This window comes from Crotalus tigris, unplaced genomic scaffold (assembly GCF_016545835.1).
Source record: "Crotalus tigris isolate CLP2741 ecotype Arizona unplaced genomic scaffold, ASM1654583v1 scf7180000019924.707973, whole genome shotgun sequence".
In the NCBI taxonomy this organism is placed as follows: Eukaryota; Metazoa; Chordata; class Lepidosauria; order Squamata; family Viperidae; genus Crotalus; species Crotalus tigris.
In genome coordinates, this window is record NW_024097775.1 from 179,482 (window position 1) to 207,310 (window position 27,829).

General features: G+C 37.5%; 1 protein-coding gene and 1 long non-coding RNA gene across 13 annotated transcripts in view; one reads left to right on the plus strand and one right to left on the minus strand.

Annotated features, from left to right (window-relative positions):
* DOCK10 (dedicator of cytokinesis 10) overlaps positions 1 to 27,829 on the minus strand; it is a 192,298-nt gene that overhangs the window by 130,793 nt on the left and 33,676 nt on the right. The gene's annotated exons all lie outside the window — the stretch shown is intronic.
* On the plus strand, positions 92 to 23,156 carry LOC120317893. The gene is made up of 4 exons (XR_005559331.1): positions 92 to 166; positions 9,418 to 9,503; positions 14,425 to 14,579; positions 21,326 to 23,156. It is a non-coding gene; the product is annotated as an uncharacterized LOC120317893 (long non-coding RNA).

Here is a 27,829-nt window from a genome sequence, read left to right on the forward strand (position 1 = left end):
CTTCCTGCCTGAGTAATGTTGTGCTTCTTCAATGACAAATAAGACTGAAGCCTCAGTCACAATGTTTGCTATTACCTGTTTCATTTCTACCCACCAACCTAAGATTGAAAGAACATTATTATACTATGTAAACTTTAGCTGTTTTGAATAAGGAACTCCAGCCTGGGTAAGTGTAGAACAAAAACCTCCTCTGCTTCAACAAAGAAAATTAAAACAATTTCTTAAAGTGATTGAAAATCTTCCCTGATTAGTCAATGATATCGACTAAGATAACTTTATGAATTTTATGAGACTGCAAAGTTATAAGTTATGTGACTCTAACTCTGAACAGTTTTAGTAAATTGTCTCCCTTACTACTGCTTTTTTGCTTTACCAAGTCTCAGTGACCCAATTAACTTACTAAAATATTCTCCTGTTTTCCAATTTAAGACTAACAGTGTTCTATCTATTTTGGATGTTCAACAATTGACTATTTTTTTAAAAAAAAATGATAATGTGAAAAAACTGATATTGTGAACATTTAAGACTTATAAACCACTTAGAGTTGGCCAGTTTGAAATTATTTAAAAGTTTTTACAGGAGAGCGACCCACTTACATGTCACCATTCCAAGGAATACCAAATTGCAATACCCACTAGCCCCAATTATTTCTAATTTTCCATAGGATACTGCATGAAGTCATAACCGGATAGGCTAGCCTTTTTATCTCTTGCCTAGGCAGATAAGGTTGGCTTCAGCATTAGAGACAGTGCTTAGAAGACATTTCTGGGCTTGTAGTCCTTGACAGCCAGTCTGACAGTGTGGAAAAGTTTTTCCCCCCAGTATTCTGAATGTGAACTTTTTCCTATCTAGTTTGCAAAATTGCTATATTGAGGACAAAATAGGCACAATGTAAATTGATTTCATGCTCTGGAACAACTCAATTCCAAGCATGACATGAAGAGTTTGAATAAAGCTTAGAACATTTCTAGAATGCTGAAAATACAGGTAGTCCTCAACTTATGACCACAATTAAGCCCAAAATTGATGTTGCTAAGTGAGAAATTTGTCCCATTTTAAAACTTTTCTTGCTACATTTGTTAAATGAATTGCTGCAGTTGTTAAATCAATAACACTATTATTAAATGAATCTGGCTTTCTCATTGATTTTGCTTATCAGAAGATTTCAAAAAGGGATCACATGACCCCACGACACTGCATTCGTCATAAATAAGAGCCAGCTGTCAAGCAGCCGGATGTAAATCACATGATCATGGGGATGCTGCAACTGTCATAAGTGTGAAAAATGGTCATAAGTCATTTTTTTTCCAGTGCCGTTATAACTTTGAATGGTCTAAATGAACTATTGTTGGTCGATGACTACCTGTAGCCCCTTTCGTGTTCAATATGAGAAATTTCATTTAACCACAGATTCTTGGCTAATCATTTCTTGCTCCATTACTAACAGGTTTTAGGTGTTCATATATAACGAACAAATTTTGTATTTGATACAGATATGTATGTTGAATACACCTATTTAATTAGAAATCTTCATAAACTGCAGTTTCTATCCCCAATAGTTTAGATATTCTTATAGCAATAAAATACAGTACACAGTCTTTTGATAAACTGAAGAGCATCTGTAAATTTAGTCTGAAGAAATAGAAGTACAACAGGGAGGATAATAATTTCTCCCTATAAACTTCTGAGTGTCTCAAATTGAGGTTCAGTAATGATCCAATATGAAATAGAGCAGAGTTTCCACCAAGAATTGGCTTCAATGCAACCAACAACCATTTGGTCAAGTCTAATTATGGCTGGTTTCGTTTTGTACCAGTATTTTCTGTACTGTGCTTTTTTGTCTGACTGTGATCCTCTAACACTGCACCTAGAGAAAGTGTGGGATAGTCTGCTCTCTGCCTTTCTCCACCTTAACCACCACTGTCAGCTCTGTCTTGTATAATGAAACTTCATCTGTGGCTATAGGCTATTGCCTATAATGCCTAGTTTCCAGGAAAGTGGGGAAAGAAAGTTGTTAAATTATAGAGCAGCTCAGAAGCCGTTCTTTTAGTTGTAAATTGAGGTTGGTTTTTTTTTTGTTTATTAGATTAGGGTAGGGTTGATATTTTGTATACTGAGAGAAAGCAATATTGAAAGGGTGGAGTTCAGAAAAAGAATCAAGCTTTAAAACATATTTATTTTCCTTTGATGGTGGATTCATAATGAAAGAATTAAAAACAATTGAAAGGGCAGATACATTAACCATTTTTAAATTCAGAATAAATTTGCTTTTGATATTTTTCCCTTAATAGCCACAATTGGAAGTAAGCTTTCTTCCATTTTCTTCATTAAAATATTAGTTGGCCGAGTGGTTCCAGAAAGACACCTGAAACACAAAGAAGCAATTACAAAAGCTCTGGAGAATGACAGATTTCAATGATATGCCTTTCCGATAAACAAAATGAGTAGCTGTTAAACAGGGATATTTTGTTTCAGCAGTTTTGCATGTATAGAATAGTGCTTACGAGGCCAAAAATATGCCAAAGAAAGATCAACTTTTATTCTCAACAACTTATTGGTTACTTCTTTAGTGATTGAAAAAGAATTGAGGACAATGAGAGTAAGTCTCATTTCTCAGATTGCACCTTGGGATGCGCAGAACTCCCAGCAAAATCCTCCACTTTAAAAAAGTGTTTTTCAATCTTGTCAGCTTTAAGATGTGTAGATTTCAACTCTCAGAATTTCTCAAGAGTTGAAGTCCACGCATCTCAAAGTTGCTGAGTTTGGGAAAGCTGCTCTTAAATATTCCCAAAGGTTACCTGTGCAGTTCTGACTCAGAATCTATCAGTGTGAATCAAAGAGATACAAAGAAGAAAGAATTCAATTAAAATTACATTTATTTTTCATCCTTCTTTACAACGAATACTTAATTATTATTATTTTAAAAGGGGAGGGCTTTAAAATTGTCTAGGGATCTTCTGACTTGTGAAGAAGATGCCATTCCATAAACTACTACACAAAAATTAATCTGACTCAAAAGAGAATCTATTTAGCCCAGACAATAATAGCTGATCTGTATCTCCACAAAATAGTTTTGATGTCAACGCTGCTAATATTGAATATTCTTGCTTTGACAAAATATGCAGAACTGTCTGGTATTTTTAGAGTTAATTCAGATGACATTGGGTGGGGAGGAAAAAGAATGTGTAGAGAGAGTAATTATGTGGGCTTCAGAATGGAAGTGAACCTTTGCCCCCCAGGCTAATTGGAGAACGTGAATTATGACAGCAAAATAAGGGAGGGAAAATGCTAGCAAAATAACTGCTCTGGAGTGGAGATTTCAGATCTTGGCATCCTTAGCTTGCCCTGCTGACATTTTGTAACATGATTAAAGACTTTTTAGGATAAACAATCCAAGGCAAACCATTCAATATCACAATAGTCCAAATCTATGCCCCAACCACTGGTGCTGAAGAGGATGAAATTGACCAGTTTTATGAAGCCCTACAGCACCTTATAGAACTAACAACAAAAAATGATGTCCTTATCATCATGGGGGATTGGAAGGCTAAGGTAGGAAGCCAAAAGATAACCGGAATAACAGGCAAGTTTGGCCTTGGAGTACAAAATGAAGCAGAGCACAGGCTAATAGAATTTTGTCAAGAGAATACGATGGTCATAACAAACACTCTTTTCCAACAACCCAAGAGACGGCTCTACACATGGACATCACCAGATGGTCAACATAGAAATCAGATTGACTATGTGCTCTGCAGCCAAAGATGGAGAAGCTGTATACAATCAGTAAAAACAAGACCAGGAGCTGACTGTGGCTCAGATCATGAGCTTCTCATTGCAAAATTTAGGCTTAAATTGAAAAAAGTAGGGAAAAGCAATAGGCCACTCAGGTATGAACTAAATCATATTCCTGATGAATATACAGTAGAGGTGACAAATAGATTTAAGGAACTGGATCTGATAGACAGAGTGCCTGAAGAAATATGGATGGAAGTTCGCAACATTGTACAAGAGGTAGCAACTAAAACCATCCCAAAGAAAAAGAAATGCAAGAAAGCAAAATGGCTGTCTGAGGAAGCTTTGCAAATAGCTGGGGAAAGAAGGGAAGCGAAAGGCAAGGGAGAAAGATACACCCAATTGAATGCAGAATTCCAGAGAGTAGCTAGAAGAGATAAGAATGCCTTCTTAAATGAACAGTGCAAAGAAATAAAAGAAAACAACAGAATAGGGAGGACCAGAGATCTCTTCAAGAAAATTGGAGATATGAAGGGAACATTTCATGCAAAAATGGGCATGATAAAGGACCAAAATGGCAGAGACCTAACAGAGGCAGAAGAGATTAAGAAGAGATGGCAAAACTACACAGAAGAACTATACAAGAATGAGCTTAACATCCCAGATAACCACAATGAGATGGTCACTGACCTCGAACCAGACATCTTAGAATGTGAAGTGAAATGAGCCTTAGAAAATCTGAGCAACAACAAAGCTAGTGGAGGTGACCGTATTCCAGCTGAGCTATTCAAAATCTTAAAAGACGATGCAGTAAAAGTGCTACACTCAATTTGCCAGCAAATTTGGAAAACTCAACAGTGGCCACAGGATTGGAAAAGGTCAGTTTACATTCCAATTCCAAAGAAAGGCAATGCCAAAGACTGTTCAAACTATCGCACCATTGCACTCATCTCACATGCTAGTAAAGTTATGCTTAAAATCCTACAAGCTAGACTCCAGCAGTATGTAGGAGAATGTATGTACGAGAACTACCAGAAGTACAGGCAGGATTTCGAAGAGGCAGAGGAACTAGAGATCAAATTGCCAACATACGCTGGATCATGGAGAAAGCTAGGGAGCTCCAGAAAAACATCTACTTCTGCTTCATTGACTATGCTAAAGCCTTTGATTGTATGGATCACAACAAATTGTGGCAAGTTCTTAAAGAGATGGGAATACCAGACCATCTTATTTGTCTCTTGAGAAACCTATACGCGGGTCAAGAAGCAACAGTGAGAACCGGACACGGAACCACTGATTGGTTCAAAATTGGAAAAGGAGTCCGGCAAGGCTGTATACTGTCGCCCTGCCTATTTAACTTATTTGCAGAGCACATCATGAGAAAGGCAGGGCTAGATGAATCAAAAGTTGGAATTAAGATTGCCGGGAGAAATATCAACAACCTAAGATATGCAGATGATACACTCTAATGGCAGAAAGTGAAGAGGAACTAAAGAGCCTCTTGATGCGGGTGAAGAAGGAGAGTGCAAAAGTTGGCTTGAAACTCAACATTAAGAAAACCAAAATCATGGCATCCAGCCCTCTCAATTCCTGGCAAATAGATGGGGGAGAAATGGAGGTAGTGACAGATTTTATTTTTCTGGGCTCCAAGATTACCTCAGATGGGGACTGCAGCCAAGAAATTAAAAGACGCTTGCTCCTGGGGAGGAAAGCTATGGCAAATTTAGACAGCATTCTAAAAAGCAGAGACATCACCCTGCCAACAAAAGTGCGTATAGTCCAGGCCATGGTTTTCCCAGTTGCAATGTATGGCTATGAAAGTTGGACCATAAGAAAGGCTGCTCTTTAGAAGGCCAGATCCTGAAGTTGAAACTCAAATACTTTGGCCACCTAATGAAAAGGAAGGACTCACTGGAAAAGGGCCTAATGCTGGGAAAGATTGAGAGCAATAGAAGAAGGGGACGACAGAGAATGAGATGGCTGGATGGAGTCACTGAAGCAGTAAGTGTGAACTTAAATGGACTCCAGAAGATGGTAAAGGACAGGAAGACCTGGAGGAACGTTGTCCATGGGGTTGCGATGGGTCGGACACGACTTCGCAATTAACAACAACAAGGATAAACAATACCTGGAAGTTCTTTGAAGTGTTTCATTAGTTAGAACATTACATCATGCCAAGATCAACAAACTTTTCAAACCATTTATGGGGTCCCGAGCCCTAGTCGCTGTTCCTAAATTAAAGGAATAAGCTGACAAAGATTTGGGGAAGATCTCATTATGGAAGAAGAAGAGGGGGGAGTGACAGCCAGCAGGCCAGAGGAGAAGGAACTCTGGCAGATCTCCCAGCTGGAAGCAAGACCAAAGCAATTAGGAGAGCTGATTTGGTCGTCAGACTGGGATAAGTCCAGCGGAGACTTCAAAACAGCCTTGCCACCTTCAAAGACTTCAAAAGCAGAATGGTGGAGAGCTAACGAATTGCCTGCCACTCAAGTGTTGGGTGAGTCACTGGAAAGATTTCAAAACCCAGAGGTGAGAAGCAGAAATCAATTCCTGCACAGAAGAGCCTGCAGCCCTTCCATTGCAGATCAGACAGCCTTTCAGATCCTGTCTTCCCCTGAAGAGAGAGGGAATCCCAGTCTGAGGCCTCTGCAGCGATGGGGGAGATTGGCTTCCCCAGCAGGTAGATGATCAGCAACCTCTGTGCTTGCCAGAAGCCTTGCAACAGCTTGGGGTGGTGCAGAAGCCAGGAGATCAGCAGCTGGTGGGAGAACAACCACAGCAAGGAGATTGGCCACAGCCCCCAAAAGTGCAACCCCCGAGCATAAATCTGCAGCCAGGATGGGGCCAGCAGCAACAGCCACAGTGGGGACCCCAACAGCCTATAATTGCACCACTTTTCAGAGCAACCTTCGATGGGGACCCAGAGAAGATGATTTTTTTCCTCAACCAAGTACGCTCTTATTTGAATTGCTGGGCCTATCTCTACCCGGACCCAGGGGCCATGGTCGATGTGATTGTGTCCGGCCTACAGGGAGAAGCATCCGAATGGCTGAACAATTTATATAATGAGCAAGCCCCAGAATTGGAGGACTCCCACCTCTTCCTCCTAGGACTAAGAGAAAGATTTGAGGACTCATCTCTTGACCTCAAGGCAAAAGAACAAATCCACAAAATAAAACAAGAGCTCCTCACTGATCAATGGTTCAAAGATAATCAAACCTCCCTAACATGCAGGGATGGCTTGGCTTACAAAGGGGGAAAACTATATTTGCCTGAAGCCCTCCGTCTTAATGCTCTCAAACACAGCCATGATGTAAAACAGGCTGGGCACTTTGGATATCTAAAAACTCTACATCTCACCCACCAGCAATTTTGGTGGCCGGGGCTGAAACGGGATGTGGAAAACTATGTAAAAAGTTGTACTGTATATGCCACAATGAAAAGAATCCCAGGGAAAACCCCTGGGTTACTGCAGCCGGTAGCAGACCCTTTTCAACCATGGTAAGAAATAGCTATGGACTTTATATAGACCTACCTGAAAGTAGAGGAAATACTGTCATATGGACTGTGATAGACCTGTTCTCGAAGCAGGCTCATTTCATTGCCTGCAAAGGACTCCCATCTTCCCAACAACTGACCTCAAATTACCCAGTAAGAAGTTAGGACTTGGGGCCTTTCCCCATCGTAAGGATCATCAACCCCGTCACAGTAGAATTGAAACTCCCTAGGCTTTTAGGGAGGATTCACCCTGTCTTCCATTGCAGCTTGTTAAAACCTTGTAGGGGCTCCACGTTAAGGCCTCCCTCTAAGAAAGCACCTGGGCCCCTTGTAGTAGCAGGTCAGACTCACTATGAAGTGAAACATATTCTTGACTCTAGAATTTTTAAAGGGAAATTGCAGTACCTAGTACAATGGAAGGGGTACTCGCTGTACGAAGCTACTTGGGTGAAATCCAGCGATGTGAAGGCTGACCGACTCATCAAAAAGTTTCATGAGAGAAACCCAACAAACCAAGAGATAATCCCTGACATATGCTTTTGTTAAGGACTTATCCTTTTTGTAAGGGGGGGGGGGCGGGTGGATGTCAATGCAGCTAATATTGAATATTTTTGCTTTGACAAAATATGCAGAACTGTCTGGTATTTTTAGAGTTAATTCAGATGACTTTGGGTGGGGAGGAGAAAGAATGTGTAGAGAGAGTAATTACATGGGCTTCAGAACGGAAGTGAACCTTTGCCCCCCAGGCTAATTGGAGAACGTGAATTATGACAGCAAAATAAGGGAGGGAAAATGCTAGCAAAATAACTGCTCTGGGGTGGAGATTTCAGATCTTGGCATCCTTAGCTTTGTAACATGATTAAAGACTTTTTAGGATAAATAATGCTTGGAAGTTCTTTGAAGTGTTTCATTAGTCGGATCCATGACATCTAGCTTCTAATAACTCTAAATTCTAATTTATTTTTATTATGTTTTTACTGTGTTTTTAAACACCTAACTTTTTATGCTTTGAAATTGCCAAGAGTCTTTCTGTTGTATTAATATAGAAATAAAACATGACATAAAATTAATAAACACATGCTTTGTTTTTTAAAGATATTGAAACATTAGCAAAAGAGGTGGAGCTGACAGGAAATGGAAAAAGACCAGATCTTAAGAGTCTAGTCATGTGGCTCAGACCTTTAGAAATGTTGTCAAAAAACTGAAACCCCAAAGTGAGCTGAGGTCAACAAAGAGTGCTAAAAATAAAAGTTTCTTTTAGACACAGTTTGCTAAAAGAAAAGAAAAAAATGACAGATCAGCTTTAAAATGAAGAAGACGAAGTACTAACAAATAATAGTGAAAAGGCAGAACTTCCTGATACTTATATTGACTCAATCTTCTTGAACATAATATAAGTATTCTACCAGGAAATTGGGACAAAATGAAACAGATTAAAAACAAGGTAAAAGAATATCTCTTAGCATTGAATGAGTTTAATGACTATATTAATTGCATCTTATGAATATGAAGAAACTAAATGATGGTCTGGCTAAATTTCTATGTATTAGCTCTGAGAAATCCTGATGAAATGCTAGATGCCTGGAAGAATATAAGTGTTATCCCTATCTTCAAAAAAGGAAAAGTGGAACATCCAGCCACTCCAGATTCTGGAGCAGATTGTAATATTTGTGAGCACCTTCAAAATAATGCAGTAATTATTAGCATGGATTTATTGAGCAGAAATCTTGAAACATTTTCTGATTGGATAACTTCCTTAATATATTGTGGGAATACTGCAGACATAATATATATTAATTTTACAGTTATAAGTAGCAGATGATCCAGCATTGCATAGGGTTGACAGAATGAGAAGAGTTGCTTTATTGCGAGAAAAAAAAAAGTCAGAATGGGCTCTGATCTACCCAAATTTCAAAAGTATAAGCATATGCATAGTTATGGATTTTCTGAATCCCTAGGACACAGAGAGGGCTCTGCGTGCCACCTGTGGCACATGTGCCATAGGTTTGCCACCACGGCCCTAAGATTATAGCCAATTTTTTTCTGTCTAACTTTGCTAAAGTCATTGCTCAAAATTAATATTTACTTACACATCTCTATCATCAGGCACTGTTTAGCTGAGAACAACATGAACTCTGTATGTTGAGGTATCATAGGTAATAACTGAAGTCTTTGATTCATTATAAGGACCAAATAGAAGATGACTAACTTCTTGATAGCATGGAAAGCTACATCATGCTGATGAGTCCAATGACATATGACTTCTTCATCCAGTAAGTGCTGCAAAGTTCTGCTAAGCTTGCCTTGAATTTTCAGAACGATGCATTACAAATCTAAAAGCCAAGCAATCTTTTTAAAAAATCTACTTTATGTTTTGGATTTGGTACATTCTGAATGGTCTTGATCTTGACTTATAATGCGTAAATGCCTGACATATCAGTTCTTTCAGTGCAAAGCAATATGTACTATCCAAGCCTTCATAAATGTCAGGTGACTTTGGGTCAGTTGCTCTTTCACAGTTCTAGGAAACAGGCAATGGCAAACCACTTCTGAAATCTTGCCAAGAAAACTGCAGAAATTTGTCTGAACAGTTGCCAGAATTAATACTGAGTTGAAGGCAACCTTTCCCCAAAAAGCTTTAGATATATAAATGATTTATCATCAATCTTATATAATTTTCTTCAAATAATTATTTATATAATATATCAAGGTTCAACATACAACTTGAACCTTAGTGTATCAAGTTGATGTACTAAGAGATCAGGCAGTTAGAACTACATGATTTAAGTCTGGGATTTTCTTAGGTTCCAGGACAAAAAGAAAATCAAGTATTTTTGCTAAGATTCCCAGGGAATTGGCTGGCCCACAACAAATTTTTCAAAGTGACCTGATGCAACCAATTAATATACAAGCAGAATTCAATAGAGGAGATGAAGCCTTGTTCCTGGTTCATGTCACAACTTTTTTTTTGCTTCCTCATTACTAATTATTAGATATTCTGAATGCAATGTATGAGATGATTTCAATACAAAGCCAGGAGAATGAGAATTGACACCATGGCAAACAAAGGTCTTTTCCTGGGTCTCATCAGATGATGACATTTAGTAGAAAGAATCTGCCAAATCTGAGGAGATAGATACATGTAAATGGGAAGAAGAAGTCCCTTAAATATACCTGTCCTGTGGCATGTAGGGTTTAATAAGTCATTGTCAACACCTTGAATTGCACCTCGAAGAATGTTGGAATGCTGGTATGTATAGGAGGCAGTATAAAAACAGAAACAAGCAAACTCTGCTTTAATCCAGTAGTAATCAAGCCAAGCAACAACCATAACTCCTTTCAGCCTACAATTATTAACAGACTGAAGCCTAATTTTAAAATTACATTCTCATAACTTGTTTCACATTACAAATATATACAATAGCAAATTGGGTGCCTTGAGGAGCAGTTCTGGGTCTTTTATTCTTCAGGTTTTAATTAACACCTTGAATGAAGAGATGGAAGGAACATTGATCAGATTTGTAAATGAAGCAACTTTGGGTAAGACAGATAGTACTTAGAAATGAAATCCCAAACAGACTTGAGAGCTCATAGAAATGGCTTGAAAATAGCAGAATGAAATTCAAGAGAGATAAGTGCCAAGTTATTTACTTTTGATACAAAAGTCAAATGCACACAGATAGGATGTGGGTGTCAGCCATGAGGTAGACCAGAACAGGAAATCAACTCCACAGGAAGGAAAAAAATTAATTTTATTGAGAGTGGTTATAATAACATGTATCTTACAATAAGTAATCTTGAAAGTCTGATTGTGCTGGACATCTTTCTTTTTCTTATATTCCAGTGACTTAGAGAGGCATCTGTTTGAACTGCTTCCATAAGTTTTTGTACTAGATTTTAAAAATGCTTCTGTTTGTTTTGCCTAGATAATTATTCCTGCTTATCTCTATCAAGGTCATCTTCTTTACTGTGTGGGCATCTCACTTGCTAATTTGACGTGAAAATTAGCTGATTGTAAAGCAAACCTCAGCCAAGTAGAGTTTAATTAATTTATAATTTAGACACCCCCCACACACAGATATTCATAATGTGTTTGTGCATGTTCGCACATGTGTACGCACACACACACACACACATACATATATACAATTGGAATGGGAAATTATTAAAAATGCAACCAAAACAAAACAGGCAAAAGCAAAAAAAGGGGAGATCCCACAATCACCCTATTCCCCAAGGCCTAAGAGAAACAACCAGGTCTTCAATAGATTCCTTACAATGTAATGGTGAAAACAACATGAATCTCTAAGATGAATATTGTGCTACATGGATACAGATGACTAGAGATAAGTGGTCCTGCAGATAGCCATACTTATGTCTAGTTTAATGAAGAGAAGGATGAGGGGGGACATGATAGCAGTGTTCCAATATCTCAGGGGCTGCCACAAAGAAGAGGGAGTCAAGCTATTTTCCAAGGCGCCTGAAGGCAGGACAAGAAGCAACGGATGGAAACTAATCAAGGAGAGAAGCAACTAGAACTAAAGAGAAACTTCCTGGCAGTTAGAACAATTAACCAGTGGAACAACCTGCCTCCAGAATGGTGAATGCTCCAACACTGGAAGTTTTTAAGAAGAGACTGGACAGCCATTTGTCTGAAATGGTGTAGGGTTTCCTGCCTGAGCAGGGGGTTGGACTAGATGACCTTCAAGGTCCCTTCCAACTTTATTATTATTATTATTATTATTATTATTATTATTATTATTATTATTATTATTATTATACCTTGGATAGCTTTAAACATGGTTACTAGTAACTTGAATTTGTACCCAGAAGCCAACTAATAACCAATGTTGCTTGAAAAGCAATGGGATGGAGCATGCATGATGCCCATCACTACCCATACTGTTGCTTTTTGAACCACCTGCAGCTTCTAGATTGGCCCCAATTAGAGAGTGTTACATTGTGAGGTGGCTAAGACCCAGATGAATGCATGAAGGGCCTCCCAATATAAGAAAGAGTACAACTGGGACATTAGGTGCCTTCCTGGCCACAGCTTCTATCTGTATATGTACCTGAGATTCCAGCAGGATCCCCAGATTGTACATAGATTGAATGGGAAGATGCAAACCCACTGAGATTCAGCAGTGAATACTAACAACTAGCAAAATATTGTTCCTGGAGATGATCCTAAGGCCTATCTCTCCTCCACTTTAAGACTGAATTGCCCTAAACAAGGTTTCCAGATGGCTACCAGCAGACACAATAAGAGTGAATTTCTGATTTTATCACCAAAATGTAATCCCTAATGTGGGTTGTTGCTTGTGCTTGGTTGGATCCTCTTGTCTTCTTCCAGGAATTTGTTCACATTGTCTTTTTCCAGGAATTTGTTCACATACTACATTTCTCAGAGCTCCTCAGAAAACTGAAGTGAATCTTACAATCAGAGAGGCTGATCAAGGTATTCTGGTCTAAAGCTCTGGCCTCATGCTAATCCCGACTGTAACCAGATGAACAACTTCAGTCTCAGCCGAACAGCCTACCAGACCCTCAACCCCCCCCCCAATACTTCCTCTGGAACCCAACATGATTGTACGGTCACCTGCTGTGGGAACTCTAAGGTCCTATCCCTTGTGGGTTGGGATGACAACAGAGAGCCGAAAAACAAACAGTAATATATTGCATTAATAGAAGTGCAATTTTTAAATCACAACAAGCAAATGTTCCACTTAATCTACTTTAATCAAATCCCTCCTAAGTACTTCACTGAGTTTCAAGCACTATACATCAGGAAGGCATAGATTCAAATAAATTGTATCATATTCCAAAAACACAATAAGGATTATTGAGAGTTTACGACCAGGAGAGCATGTTTAGCATTAGGAGAAGATGGCTAAATGGGAATATGATAGCATTCAATTACAACCGGTAGAAAAAATGTCACATAGAAAGTCATGTCTTCTCTCATTCTAGAGTGCAGAATCTAAAATGATGCATTTAATCACATATTTACTAAAATTAATGTTAAACAAACTTTCTAAAAGAAAAAGAAGTTTGGTCGTGGAATAAATACCACTCCTTCATTGAATGTGCTTTAAATGGAGACTGCATATCTACTTCCCTGAAATGCAGCATATTAGAAACATTAAATTAACCTATCAAAAGGACTCTTTCTTGCATATTTTAGAACAAAGAATAATCAGTATGATGCATCTGGACATACACATGTGCAAGGATTGTCTCATGATCCCTACCAAATTCCTTGCCTGTTCGGCCTGCATTTTAAAAGATTATTTTTAAATAAGCAAACAAACAACTAAATAAGCAACTGGCATTATGCTAAGTGTTGGTGAAAACTCATAGAACCATATGGCTGGAAGGGACCTTGAAGATCTTCTAGACCAATTCCCTGCCCATGGCAGACCTTATTACATCCCAGACAAATGTCCAATCTTTTATTGAAGACCTCCAAGGATGGAGCACTCACAGCTCTTGGAGGCAAGATGGTCCATTGATTAATTATTCTTACTATCAGGAAATTGGATTTCTCTCTAAGAAGCTTCCACCCATTACTTCTTGTCTTCGCCTCAGGTGCTATGAAGAATAAATCAATGCTTTCTGCCCTGTTGACAGCCCTTCATATATCAGAAGACAGCTATCATATCATCCTGAATCCTTCTATATACCTTGTTCCATTAACTGTATATTATTGGATTTATCCTCTAGACCCTTATCATCTTTGTTGCCCTTCTCTGCACTCTTTCTAGGATCGCAGCATCTTTTTTGTATCATGATAACCAGAATTGGATGCATTATTCCAAGTGTGGCCTCACTACACAGTATAGAGCAATACAATCACTTAGCCTTCTGTTGATGCAGCCTAGGACTGCATTGGCTTTTTGGCAGCTGTAGCACATTGCTTGCTGATACTTAATTGATGTCCCACTAGGATACCAAGATCCCTTTCACAGTAACTATTATTGAGCCAGGTACTGCCTATTTTATACCTGTGTATTTAGTTTTTCATGTCTAAGTGCAGAACCATGCTTCTCTTAGCACTGAATTACATCTGGTTGGATAGGGCCCAGTGCTCAAATCTGTCAAGAACCTTATGAATCACAAGTCTATCTTCCAAAATTCTCCAGAGCTTGGTATTGCCTGCAAATTTAATGAGTTCCCTTTTATTCCTTCGTCTAGGTAATTTATGAAGATGCTGAAAAGCACCGGGCCCAAGACAGAAGCTTGAGATACTCCTCAAAGAGTACATACTCACAGAGTATAGTATACACTTAAGTATACTACAGATAGCAAAGAAAACATACAGATGGATCATTGAGCAAATCAATCCAGAGGTATTACTCATGACCAGGCTTAAATTATCCTACTTCAGATATATTATGTGAAGACCTAGATTTCTTATTAAAGCTCTAATGCTGGGAACATGGAAGAAAAGAGAAGGGGTCCACCATTAGAAGACCGAAACAATAGTTTAGGAAAAAATCATCATGGAGAAAATCTACTTGTGTGGTCACTAAGAACTGGCAATGATTTGATGTCACAGTCAGTCATGGAACAAAGCACTAGTTTCCATGACTATAGGAGTTCCACTGGAAAATTTAGGAAATAGAACAGATAAGTGGCTGTTGCCCAGTTCTTTACTGGGATGGAATGGAATATTCTGAAATATACAAAGTAGGAGAGTAACCCCCTCCAGTTCCCTTCTTTGATTCATTGGAACTTTGATGAAATCAACCCTTTGAAATCAAATAAAGAAGTGGTATTCCACTCTGTCTCATGCATGCATACATAAATCTAAATGATGCTTTATTTATAACACAACCATTACGGCAACCAGCACACATGAGAATCTCAGATTTTAAATTCCATTCAGACTCATCAGCTCAAAAAGTTTCCTGCCTTCAACAGAGGGCAATCAAATTATATTTTATTTAGCTAGATGGTTGTTTTGGAAAGCTCACAGAGAGGAGGCCTGATTATGCTTCTGCTTGCAGAATATAAAATTTTAAAGCCCATAACAAAAGATGAACATCTCAAAATCAATTCCCAGACAGACCCAATAACCACAAAAGAACCACAGTGTAAATAAAGTACCCATTTCTCTCATACCACCAACACTGAAAGATGCCTAAAACCTTCTCATATGACAATGCAAAGAGAACTGGCAATGTTAAATGTCCCTGGCAGCATTGAAACTTACCACAGGATCCATCACCCTAGCTGTGCTTTGTAAACTATTATTTCTCAGGATTTGAAAGTATATCTCTAACATTCTAATTTCACAAAGGCATTATAATATTTATTTTTCCCTCAAATGCCTTTGTAGTGTAAATACATGGGAAAACAGTTCAAAAGGCACGTTAATGAAGGCTACAATTGTGACAAATAGCCTGAAAGCCACAAAGAAAATAGCAAACTGGAAAATGGAAAGTTAGGTATCATAACAAAAAGTAAATGATTGTTTTGTCTTTAAAGAGAAAATATTGGAAGATTAGTCCCCTACTTAGAAGTGGAATAAAGTTAACTAAGCTAGGTGGTTGGTAGAAGTAAAAAAAAATGATTTGTTGATAGATCATCATATAGAAGATATGGATTTCATTCAAATAATTATTGAATTTGCAAAATATGAACATATTTCAAAATATTTCAAATTTATTTAGGTTGGAAACAAAGCTGATATTTTTGCAAGTTTACACTTTATCCTCTGTATGTATAAATCTGCAAGTGCATCCATTAGCAAAGAACATAACCAAAATACTGTTTCTTCACACCCATTTTGTCTACCGGTTAAGGCACTGGGTTAGAAACCAGGGAACCGTGAGTCTTAGTTCCACTTTAAACATGAAAGTCGGTCGGAAGACTTTGGGCCAGTTGCTCTCTCACTCCAACTCACCTCACAGGGTTGTTGTGGGGAAAATAGAAGGAAGAAGGAATATTAAGTATGATCACAGCCTTGAGTTGTTTATAAAAATAACAAAGACATGATAAAAGTATCTAAATCAAAAGCTAAAAGCTATTGTTAAAATGTTACGTGAGAAAAGATTTGAATTCCAGTAACATCACAATAAAATCCATGACAAAATTTCCAGTGAACTTAACAGGTCTGGATTAACTAATAGGGAGATATTGATTGACCCTACAATGACTGAATTGTTTGTAAGAATAGTGTTATGTATAAATGTTTTTTGATATCTGCTGCTGTATAACTTCTGAATACTACAATATGAAGCTAAAAGAACAGGAATTAAATCGTGTATCAGAAAAAGAACTGGTGTGAGAGGACTGTAAATATACAAATATTTCATTGTTGTGGCACACAGATTCTTATACAAAGCAGTATTCAGTCAAGGTTCTGTATGGGAATTAGATAGCAGGATGAGCAAGAGGACCTTCCAAATGGAGCAAATTTAGCTTAGTACAGTTTGAAGTAAAGTATGTCACATTAAAGTCCAAAAGTTCTTCTTTGATACATAGAACCATTGTTTTTAGAGTTGGGTTCCCTAAGATTATTAGGACCATTAACTAACCATATCACCATCTCCTGTATTTCCACCAGCTTAGCCCCAGGACTATTGAATAAATGGCCAATCTTGTGTTACATGTGCTTCGAAATTCATGTTTAAAATCCAGAAGGCACTTCAAAACAAATTCCAAAATGGTACTGCCTAATTTTTTTTAAAAAAAGGTAGGGCCTAATTAAGACATTGCTCTACTATACATTTTTTTAAAATGGTAATTCAGAAATCCTTGAAATAGGAAATATAGTAGCTCCAAATCTGGCACTAATCACAAACACTGCATTCACTGCAGGCTTCTTTCCAAGAACAAAGACTGAAATGCTCACAAATCCAAGAGAAAATGTATCTTTTCAAGTTTGTAACAAGAACTAATTTGTAATCAAGAAACACACTCTAATAGGATAATATCACCAAATGGCTTCTTCATAAGATTGATAATGATTTCAAAGACAAATAGAGCAGCATCTAAACATTTGCATGCTTTTGTGTAAGGGCTACATTGCTGGACAGGACCAAGTCATGTGAATTAAAACATCCTCTTGATACTTTCAAATGTACAACAGATAACTGTTGTTCAAATGACCTTTTGGTAAACTTGGATAGCTTCCACTTCTTGCAGGATTTTTGTTTAAGGATAGTTTATGCATTAACTTTTCAGAATCTGTTTTCAGAACCTTCATATCCTGGGTGAAAATAAATGTCATTCTGTGAGCCAACATGGTAATAGATTTGACTTTCCTAAACACAGCTGTAGAGATTCTAATATGGTCCAGGACTCAGTTCACTTCTAAGGAGATAAAGACTGAAAAATCAGATCTTAATATCTAGGATTTTAACTACTCTTCCATGAACCACTCTTCCATTCTTCCATGAATCAAAGTGTAATTTTCTACTACTTTAACCCACTTTCCCCTCTTCATTTGGGTTCTTTTATCATATACAGTTAGAAACGAAAAAAGTCAAGTTTTGCTTCTAGAGTCTAGCTAACAACCAGATACTTAATGGTTGCCAACAATCAGTCATTTGGAGCAGTTCTTTATGGATAAGATAATAATAGCTCTCTTTTCCTTTGAAAGGAGATTCACAGCCTAGAAGCTTACCAAGCAGTAGTTGAACCCAAATGCTTCTTGATGCATGCATTTCCAGAGAAAGTATAGTAATTTATTTCTCACATGCCATTCACATTTTGATCACTGACTTTTTCCCTCAGGAAAGCATAAAACAGATTAATCCAACAAATGCCTCAAAACATACTAAGGAATGTTGGACCCTTTTAAGCCTCATAATGCCTCAAATGGTATTTTGATTCTGTTCTTAGAGCTTGAAATGGGCGAAGGAAATCTTACATTACGTATAATAGATAGTTAGATTCTTATCTGATTTGTTTCAATCTATGACAATCATTTCTTCTTGATGTCTGGTGCTTGATCAATACTAATTAATTTATTGTGAGTCTAACTGAAGCATGTTTACATGGTGTGTTAGAAGCAAAGTATACAATCTTACTTATGCAGTAGTTATTGAACTATTTATTTAATAGGGTAGGGAGGTTCCACAAAGCATACAAACCATAAGAGTCAGCATAACTTATGAAGAATCATGATTTTAACAGCCCCACTGTCTAATGCTTAATTGTTAAGAGATAGGAATTGGACGGGATTTTCATGTTTCTTCTGGTTGCTGGAATTCTGGGAACTGCTACAATCCTGCTTTTCCATAAGGATGGCAGATCCTGCTAAGAGAGGTTTAAGAGTCAAATGGGGAGGAGAATGTGCTGGATTGTATTTTCAGGAACATCTTGATTAAAATTAAGTAAGCTTCATCCTGTCTATCTGGTCCAATTAGAAATCTTGCTATAAGCATATTGTTTTTTTCTATCTACCTTTCACAGAGATTAATAGAATAGCCACTTTTGTTACCAATTTTATAAAACTATTGCAAAGCATCTGCATTGCTTTTATTGATATTACACATTAAGATATGTATCTCAAGGAGCATACATTTCTGTTTGCAATGGATACATGAGCTCAAACAAGAAAGATCCTCAATAGCAGGGATTCGCCAGACTGCAGGAATAGGCTTAATCTGCACATTCTGCACAATATATCAAATTACAACCAGCTTCAATGCCAGCTGAATTTCACATTATGACTTTGTAGGATATTTGGGGCTTTCTCTTATAAACATCTTGGCTGAACCAATCGGGGAAAAAATATCAGCAGATTCCAAACCTAACCACAAGCCATTCAAGGGTTAAAAATAATTAACACATTGAGCCTCTTCATTATTACTAGTGTCCTATGTTATCAGTAGAAGACAACACAATGAAAACAAATAACAGGATGGGTTAGAAGATGCACAAAGTAAAACTGAATAAAACAGTAGCTAAGAGAATAGTAAACCGAACTCATCAAATGTCTTTAATAATGACAATGGGAAAAATTATGAAAAAGCAGAAAAAATATATTCTTTCTAGTATCATCTAAAATTAATATTTTAAATGTGTCATGGAGAACCACATCATATTAATATTCCATTTACACAAGCCTTTTCATTCATTAATAGTCTGTTACTAAATATCACTTTCAAAATGAAGCTTGAGTTTTAAATACAGCAATGTATACCTTGAGTGATCAGGATAGCTTTATTTATTTTACACTAAGTAGTCAGATTCAGCAACTTCATCAAAGGACTTTTTTTTGTTCATTCTCCTGATCAAGTGTCAAGTTAATCTATCTACATTAAGTTCCCTTCATTCTAGTGATGGTGGATGGTAACAAAAAAGGCAGAGAAAAGAAATACAAACCTAAATCTAAGGCAAATAGTCAGGCTTTCAAGGCTTTTTGAAATGTCCTCAGGGTGGGAATTGTATAGATCTCAGGGGAGAACCCCATTTCTGCTGCTGCAACAGAAAAGTCACCCTTCTTGGATTCCCAAAGATGACGCTGTTTACTTGAGGGTGTCAGAAACAGGCCTACTTTGCCCACATAACAGAATTACAGAAGAAAAATAATTCTTCAGGGAGCCAGGTCCTTTGTCATATTAGGTGAGTGATCTCTTCACCAGTTACTGAAGATCAGTCAGAGAACTCTGGATAGAAACCATCTCATGTAAGATCCTGCATAACTTGGTTTATGGTTCTGTTTGTATAAGTTTTTAAAGTATATTCCCATATCCCAGCAAAAGAAGATTTATTCTTTCTGATAGTCTTGCTGCTGACTGACTCCCTTAGATGGGAAAAAGTAGATGCAGCACTGGAGGATGGCTATTTGACTTTGTTTTATCATGTCATGATAAGACTGTAGTGAGCCAACAGTTGATGGTAGCTCAACTGATGGCTTCTATTCAATGGGAACAAATGTGCAGGTACAGCCTTTTACCAAGAAATATCACCTTCAGTTGACAGTCCAGCTGAAGTAATGAGGCTGTCTGGTTTTTCAGAAGGAAGTTCTTTTTTCACCTATGTTGATTCTTTTTTTGTCATTCCATTGCTGATTTCATTCGTTTAAGCCAGTGGTTCTCAACCTGTGGGTCGGGACCCCATTTGGGGTCGAATGACCATTTCACGGGGGTCACCAAACCACGCTGTCTGCCATTTTTTTCCCTTTTCCCTAGCTGTCCTACTCCCTCTTATTGGTGGCCACACCCACTTGGGGTCACCACAACATGGGGAACTATATTATGGGGTCACGGCATTAGAAAGGTTGAGAACCACTGGTTTAAGCTATTTATGGCACTTATGATTTGGATTATATTAATATTCTATAGTTCTATAGTAAGTGGTTTTATGTGCTGTTGACAACAAAACAGATAAAAATTAGAGTACTAGTAAGAGAAGACAAACATTGAAGTTATAAGTGTGAATTTGTGCCTGAGAAAGTCTTTAAGCTGGAAATCCCCATTTTAGTCTTCACAAATCATTAATCCATTTTCAGGCATGACTATGACAGACAGATTTGTTAAATGTATGGACAACATGAAGATTGCAAAGTCTGGAAATTTTTTCTGTCTCTCTCTCTCTTACTCTTCTTTTTGGAAGCTGTAGCACAACAGGATATGTGGAAATGAAATGCATGTAATGAAAAACAGAGGTTTTCATATAGTTAAAAATGCACTAGCTTAACTGCCATATATAGAAACATTCTTTTTCAACTTAATATCATCTTAGGACTACAACACCTACACATTAAGTTTTAAAAATATAAAAATAGAAATATTAGAGAACTCTACCAACAACTACAGTCTATACCACATTGTTTAAAGGGTTTCTTTTTGATGCTCCTAAAACCAGATGTTTCAGTTTAATTATAAATCTATTCACTATTTGTTTTTTGCAAATATGAAGAATGGAAAAAGATTAACTTCCTGATATTAATTTTTTTTATATTTCATCAAAATATTGTCCTTACTCATAGATAAAAATGAATGATTCTTAAAAGAAAGAAGAATTCTGTAGACATGAGAGATTCTGGCTCTGAATCAATGCATTTTAACAGTGAGTAGAAAGGTAGCCAGACTGAGCATCTGCTTAAAATGAAAATATTTTTGCATTTTCCTTTCAGATACAGCAACAAATCATCAGTGGTTACAGAAGCTGTTAAAACTTCCTGCAATTTTCCAAGGCAGATTGACAAGTGACCAAAACAGCACATCTGGAGGCATATCATTTATCATCAGTATTACTAGCTCCAGTGCTCCTGAGAACAATGCCAGTGTACAGCTCCAGAACTCCTTCAGAATTGTGCAATCTATTCATGTCTTCCCTATTCACATTTCTCATAATTTCTCCCTCTACTGCTCTTAAGCTTTTCAGGTATCCCTGATACTTTTTCCCCCCTTGCTCCAAGTGAAAAACATTTATTTTGCTTGGAGATAACCCTAACTTAGAGTTTCTTGCTCAGTATCAGAAGGGTGGTGTCAACCATATTCATGGGTTAATTAGAGTCCATGGAACCAGAACTGAACTCGGAGAATATTTTCCTGATTAGTTTTGGTACTCCTAGATGTTATTTATTCCTGGGGCAATTGTGTTAAATATAATGTGGAATTAAGGCCTTGCATTTTTAGTACTTCATCTGGGGGCAGGGTGGAACCAGATACATTAAAAAAAACAATATAAAATTGCTATGATTATGTGACTTAAATTATACTTGTTTTTACATACCTTGCATGCATAAAAAAACAGGCAGACCTGACATTACACAGTCATGGCCACTATCTTCATTTTTTTTTTAATCAGATACTGCAGACACCCCTAGATCCATCTTTACAGCAACTTCAATATTCGTGATTAATGCAGGTTTCTATATATCTATCATTGAGATAGGCATCATTTTATTACATTATATTAGAGGCTTGCAAACATTCCCTTTCTTCAAACCACTATATAATTATCAAAGGCTTTTAAGAATGACCACATATGCAGGGTCAGCACTGGGATACTTCCAGGCACCACCAGGCATTTCTGTACAACTTCAAATACCTACCAAGACTCCCAAATAAAATTAAAATAATATTTATAGATTGTTTTAATATAATCTACCCACACACCCATCACACACCAGATTTTGGCATAAATATACAGTAGGTATCCTTTTGGTGGTGCAATGCTAGAGAAAGAGGCAAAAATGAATGTAATTTTCATGGAAATTAAAGACTTAAATAAAATTTATCAACTAAATACTCATAGAATTTAATACAAAAAGCTGGAATACTTGTACTATTCCACATAGACATTCCCAAAAGATTCACTCTTTTCTTTTATTTCATGCCTTTAATTTGTTTTGCTTTCTATTTCTGACTTCTTTTCTGCACATTATTTTTCTACACATTATTTTGTGTAATGTTGCTTATGGAAAAGAGAATATTGTGAGGATGAAGATGTCAACAGTGACAGCAAAGTAGAGATTGACAAGGGAAGTGAATGGGAGACATATATTTCCCTTTTCTTTTTGCTCCCCTTTCTTTCAGTCCAATTTATTCCTCAACCAGGGAAACAGCTTGTGAAAGAACACAGGCACAGTAAAGAAACAGAAAGATTGCCACAGATGCTTTTGCTAAGAAATGTAGCAAGGAAAGGTCCAAAAACATGGAGAGCAAGGTAGGCATCACCATGACCTGCAAAATGTGTACAATGTTTGTCTGCTCTTAAAAGGAGCCAACTATAACTGCTTCAAATGTAGGATAGTCCTTTCTTTTCTTCATTGAGAAAGCATGAAGTGCTGCATTGAAATGAATCCAGAAAAGACAAGAGTGTTGTGGAGAAGACAGCCAACCTCTGCAAGAAGACAGAGAAGTGAAGAGAATTCCAATCTTTCTCCTCTCCTTCAGCAAAGACAAGCAGGAAGATAAGAGTCAATTGTTAACAGTGGAACTCAGGAACCAGAATCTCCTTCTATGCCCTCCAGATTTTGTTGGGTTCACTTACAGAAAAGACATATTTATCATGATTACAAATAGAAGTTAAAAAGCAGTATCCTGTTTAGGAAAATATTAAAAACTGTTGTTAAGCAACATAGAAGATCATCTAATATCTTTTCTCAAGTAGTTTTAAAAAAAGAATGCTTTTTATTCACTAGTTTTTGAAAAGCTGTTTTGTCTGTAACAATTATCAGGATACATCTTCATAATGTCCCTGTCCTTCTCCAACTATATGTGAAAAGGATGCAAACAAGACAAGTTAGTTTTTATTTTCCCAAATTAGCATTCCTTAAAACGTATATACTGAAAACCAAAAATCCATCTAGCATTCAGATGTCTGCAGTGCATATCAAAAACTGAATTCTTTAGGACTTGGATAATTTGAAAGATTCACTGCCAGCTGTTGCGGTAAGGGCAGCTAATTTGCATGGCTTTAAAAGGGGACCGGACAGATCCTTCCAGGATGAGGCTATCAATATTGATAAAACTAACTTCTGAACACTAGGCAGAATGGCTTAATATTAATTGCAGGGAAGCAACAGTAGAAAGAGGCTATTATTTTTTACTCCAAGCTTCCTAAAAGCAACCAGTTGGCCACTGTTTTGGCAATGACTGCTGGAATTTATGCCTATAGTTTAGTTAATTTAAGAGTCTTTGAGGATCCCATGTTCAATCTGGGACAAATTACTTCAAAAGTGCTAATAAGACCTGTGGCTGAGAATATAAAATTCATTATAACCAGGGCTTTTTTTTCTCATAGAACGCCCAGAATGTTCCGGCACCTTTTTTTTTTTTTTTTAGAAAAAAAACACTGATTATAACTAAGTCAGTTTTTCTCAAACTGGTGACTGTCAATGCATTAGCATATAGCCTCAGCTAGTACATGCATGGTACATGCGATATTAGACTAATTGCAGCACTAACCTGATGGAAATGTAATAAACTAATAACAATAAGAGTTGGTGACTTTTCAATCTATGATATTGCTTTGATTCCTTATTGGCGCTATCCTTTCACTATATAAACATTTCTCTGGTGATCTGTAGTCTTCTTGGCTTCATATACACTGTAATGCAATCCCAAGGAAGCACAAAAGCTGAGGGAGCTTTTTCAGATCTAGAAGCTCTGGAAGTCTGTACAGCAGTGTTTTTCAAACTTGGCAACTTTAAGATGTATGAACGTCATGCTGGCTGGAGAATTCTGGAAGTTGAAATCCACACATTTTAAATTGCCAAATTTGAAAATCACTGATGTAGAACAATGAAAAGCATGTAAGAAAACGACCACAGTGGCTTCTATTATAGTGCAACAATAAAGTAGAATCAAAATCATGCATAAAACAAATTCTATAAATAACATCGGGTGGCGAATGAAACTTCTTTAGCAGGAAGCAATCCCTTTGGGAAACAAAAAGACAAATTTTGGCCCAGTTGGAACAACTTTTCTACAGAACTTAAAAGCCATTTGGTGGGGCTCAGAGTTGTTGATTGAGGCACAATTTCTGTGTTTGAGTGTGTCAGAACTCACTGAGTGGATCCAGTAATATTTGCCTACCTATTTACATGGGGCACTTAGCATACATTATAAAATAAAATGAATGCTGATTGCTTGTATGAAGAAAAGCTTCAGCTCCTGAGCCAGGAATATCAAAAAAGCATTCATGGGTCTCAAATGCAAAGCAAGCTGGTCACTTCTTTTCTTCTGTACAGGGAAGGGGGGAGGGCTTTCTAAACTAATAACAGAATATTAGAAGAGCATCAAGACAAGTCAATGTGATACTGTACTTAAACAGCAAATTCTAATAACAACAGCTCAGTGCCAATTTAATTACAGCATTTTATGTTTGGCTGCTTTTTTTAATCAAGCTTCTAATTTCACTTCTAATATCCTTTTTTCATCTTTCTGTTTTATTTGTCTGCAGTTCCTCTTAATAGCTCTTCTTTCTAGCATCAGCTGTAACATTAGCTTTTCTTTCTAGCATTATCTTTAAGTCAGTTCGCAATGTCATCTAGTATCTTTCCCTTTATTGGTCTCTTTTTCAAATACTGTTTTTTTCTGGAATATTCATACCTATTCACATTTATGACATCAGTACCTAAAATTACATACCAACTTCCAAAGAAAACAGCAGTCTATTAACAATGACCCAGAAAAATGTCCTAGTTCTAATGGATGTTGAAATATAGTTTTCTTCAATATCATATTCTACCTTTTTGTATTCACACAGTGTTGTAGATTCCAATATCCTCAGTGCTTTACTTCCTCTTTCCCAGATGTTTCTATCTGGGATATATTGGTGAAATCTTTATATACATAGGCTTCAACTTCACTCTATTAACCACCAGATTTTGCACTGTCCATGCACCATACTTATTTTCTGGACAACTCTAATTTAATGGGAGCATAATTTCCTCTCATAATATTGGTAGGATAATAGGGTTACAAATAGCTGTTCAGTTTAAATAACTATTTATTAGCAAAAAAGAAAGCATAGAAGAGAGATATAACCATAAAAGCCAATTGAACCTGGCTCCTGATACAAATCTTCTCATATATACTCTGCAGTGGTAACATTATTATGATACCTAGTGATTATCACTTAGAACATTAATGGTTCATACACCTGTTAATCTTGTGATATGACATAAAGTATACTTTAAAGTTGGTGCCTAAAAAGGAGACATATATTTTGCATCAATATAGACCAACCACTCATGCCATCCAATGTGGGGTGTACACGGCAAGGGGACCCCCTGGGGCCACTCAGAGATCGGAACAAAATCCTGTTTGCTCAGGAAGTCGTTTATGGAGCTTGGGAGTCCTGAAAGGCCAGTTCTAGTGTTTATGGTCAAAGCTGAATGACTGTCTCATATCAAAAATGACCAAAGCATGCTGACGAAGACAGAAAAACTGTTCCTTGCATATCGGAACCAAATGAGATTGGGAAGAAACTGACGTCAAAGGTTCAGGTTCCAAGTTTGAATCCCGCAGGTGTCATGAGATCAAGTCCACTCAAGTGAAGAAGCCACCACAGGTTCAAGAGTGCTGACTTACTGTCAGCTGCCCTCTGCCAGCTGCTGATAAACTCCAAACACAGAAGGAACAGGTGACCAGCAAACTTTAATGCAAAAGGAAAGTCAGCACTGGGAGTGAATTGCTCCCAGTGCTTTACATAGTTGTGCTCCACCCACCAACCTCACCCCACTTAGCAAGCCAGCATCTGGTCTGTATGGATAATAGGCATAGTGCACCACCCTTTCCCCCCCTCCAGACACACCCACGGAGCCTCTGCCATCCCAGCCATTTGTTCTGATAACGAGGCAGCTGGAGGAAAGGAGACGCAGCCAAGGTAAGGCACAATCCCTCCCTCGTCCTGCTTATCTAGTCCCTTGTCCAGCTGGTAGGAAGAGTGTTCCTGGCTTCTGTCTCCTCTGAGGACAGCACCCGCAGTGTCTGGCTGCATGCTCCCCATCTCCTGGCCCATGGCAAGCCCAGGGACTTGACACAAGCTTCAGTATTTCTTAATAATTGATATTAAGATAGTCAATTTTAAACAAAGAATCAGTGATACATTATAATACAAAATAAACTTCATACTTCTAAACAATCATATATGTAATCAAACTATATCAAAGACTTAATAATAAATGTATATGTTATAGAATAAGTGGGACCGACAAAGAAGACATTGTAGATACACTTTCTTCCACTACTACATGTTTGGGGATGAGCAAGAAATATGTTGGTCACCATTTTCACTGGATAGTCAAGAAAGGAGAACTTGGGCCCAGATCTAAACAGCTCGAGATGAGGCAGTGTATGAGCCAAAGATATAAAGCTGCACTGGTACTTAGAGGAGCATGAGGACCTAAGTGTGGTTTGCATACTGGCATTAATCAAATCTAGTAGTATATAGGAAAAAGGGAGTTGAGACATGTATTTTATAGCTCTGGCCATAGCTGAATTATGTGTTAGCCTTGATAAAAGTGGGTTGATAGTAAAGAAAGCTAATCTGGTTCTAGGTAAGAGACTGGGTACATGGTCGGAGATTTGCCCTCTGCAATGAGAGAACAGATGTGTAGGAGCTCCCCTCACAATAGTTGTGCTTAATAAAAACAAGTATTTCTGTAAGAGGAGTCCAAAGCTGAACTTTAGGGCAGTGTATCAATTAAGAAGTTCTGCAATGCTTGGGGATTTTCATAGAAAATGTGGGAACTGGGCAGTTCCATCAATTGTCTGGTGGAAACAGGAGATGACCAGGACATTGGAATCCAGTGCAGCCTTTCTTCAGTCAGCAATCCCATGTGCTTCTTGATTTACTGAGGAACTCTGTGAAATGTAGCAAGTGAAGAGATGTCTAGAGTGACAGTGGTGATAAATAATGAATATGACTATTCACAGGTACGAAGTCAAATCCAGCTTGTGATAATTACTGTGGTAAAATACACTTCTTCATGCCTATTATATGAATAGATTCTCATCAAATGGCTCTGTTCATGATATCTTAGGAAAGAGTGGGAGTGAGTGAGGAATCAGTTGTATGGCACATTGAAGTGATATGGCTGCTAGATCCCCTGTGGACAAAATTGCTCATCTTTGCTCAGAGTAATATGTCACATGGATAGGATCCAATATGATGGCTTGAT